This window comes from Ctenopharyngodon idella, chromosome 4 (assembly GCF_019924925.1).
Source record: "Ctenopharyngodon idella isolate HZGC_01 chromosome 4, HZGC01, whole genome shotgun sequence".
Taxonomy (NCBI): Eukaryota; Metazoa; Chordata; class Actinopteri; order Cypriniformes; family Xenocyprididae; genus Ctenopharyngodon; species Ctenopharyngodon idella.
In genome coordinates this window covers 28,746,649-28,748,890 of record NC_067223.1, presented here as the reverse complement: position 1 = coordinate 28,748,890, position 2,242 = coordinate 28,746,649, and positions in this window count along the sequence as shown.

Below are 2,242 nucleotides of genomic sequence, written 5' to 3'. Positions count from 1 at the left end.
CGCCTGCGGTCAGTAAATGAGCGTTCGATTCGTTCACTGTTCCTTGCTGGTGGAATGATCTTCCCAACCCCATCCAGACAGCTGAAAACTCATCTCTTAACTTCTGCTAAACAAAACAAAAAAACTTTTCACAATTTCCTTTGTCTATGCTCTCATTGTTCCTTAATCCCTCCCTTATACTATCTTGACCGATGACTGAAACTTTGTATTACTGGCACTTCTCGTATTTATTGCCTTCTTAAAATGAATCGCTTGTTGTATTCCTTAACTGTAAGTTGCTTTGGATAAAAGAATAAATGCAAATGTAATTGCGCTGTGTAAACATTTGCATTTACTCATTTCACTTGTACAAAAACAGAATTGATATTCCTCAAAAATAATAAAATCAGTGAAATGCAAACTCAGAATATTATGCAAACCTGCAATAATTAAGTATGTTAAATACCACAAATATACTTTATATATTTAATCTCACTTTATTAAATGTCTTTGCTGCTGGCCTTCGATGCTCCAATTTATTAATTCATAAGGAAAAAAACTGTAAATAATAAATCAGCTCCATATCCGATTCCAAGTGATCAAGGGCTTAGGGTGTTCCATTTAAACACATTACAGCTGTTCCGCCAATAGTGGGTACTCGTGCAAAGTAAGCAATTACGTACATCCGGAGTTTTCGAGGGAAGGGCATAAAAAATTGGACTTAAAGGATTAGTTCACTTTCAAATGAAAATTACCCCAAGCTTTACTCAGCCTTAAGCCATCCTAGGTGTATATGACTTTCTTCTTTCAGATGAACACAATCTGAGTTATATTAATAAATATCATGATGCATCTGAGCTTTATAGTGGCGGTGAATGGGACCAATGAGTTTGAAGCTCAAGAAAGTGCATCCATCCATCATAAACATACTCCACACGGCTCCAGGGGGTTAATAAAGGCTTTCTGAAGCGATGCGTTTGTGTAAGAAAAATATCCATATTTAACAAGTTATTAAGTAAAATATCTAGTTTCCGCCAGACCGCCTTCCATATTCAACTTACGAAGAAAGTGTAATTATGTCTATATCTTGTGTGCACAAAGTCCAAACTTCTCAAAACTTTGTACATACGGAGAACAAGTCATTCTGAGCAAACATGCTTAGTTTCATGAATTTATGATGCTCTCAGGAGGCTAACAACAAATTCTAAACTATCAGCCATTTCAACTGAAAGATGAAGTCTGTGATATTAATGTTGTCCACCAGAGGGAGCCACAGAATCTTTTAAGATAATTTTTTTTACTATCGGTTTCCATCCCTTTGAACGGAAATAAATGTATTGATCTAGTATAACTATGGTGTGACAGTATAGTTTTATATAATTAGTGTGCATAGAAATCTGTGAAATGCTTATTGTTCATTAAATGTTTAACTTTTTAGACCCCAATAAAACACATTTTCAAGTTGCCAGACACGATTAAATATATTGCTGTTCATTAAAAATGAAGAGACAATTTTATGTTTTTTACTAACGATATTATGTTTTTATTAGATTTTTATTAGACAAAATTATGTTTTTATTAACGATAATATACTATACAATTTCTACAAAGACCTTTATTGTTGTGGTATGAATAATAAAACAAACTCTTATGTGTTAAACAGCAAGCATAAGGTTAGGAGGCAACAGAGAAATAAATGATAAAAATGTAAAGGACCTTAAGATAAATGCTTCAGATAAACAAGAGTTTGAGCTGCAAACGATATCTTCACATTCATCTGAAATTGTACATCTTATGATCCTCATTCATCTAAATTTAAATGTTGAATATGAGTCCACACATACAACATATTATGATCAAACTTTCAGTGAAGATTCGAGATGGACTTTGCTATAAAAACCACATCATTAGAACCTAGAAAACAGTGTCTAAACTATTGTTAGCTATGTTTAATTGAATATAAAACAAATTGTATTGCAGCATATTTGCAGTCTATGGTGTCACATATTTTCCTTCATGAATTTTTTTTTTAGTATAATCAGTTCATTTCTTTTTAAAAGAATCTTTGTTGATGACCACATTTAAATATAATTGTACAAATTAAGGGGTACTACAAATTTCAAAGCTATCAAAAGAAATACTGCTCTAAAGGAAAGCTGTTTAGTTTTAGCTCTCCCATATAAGCCGAGCAGAATCCAATTCTTCCCAGGTCTTAGTGGAAACACAGTCGCCTGGACTGGATTGTGGATTGTGGATTGAAGCA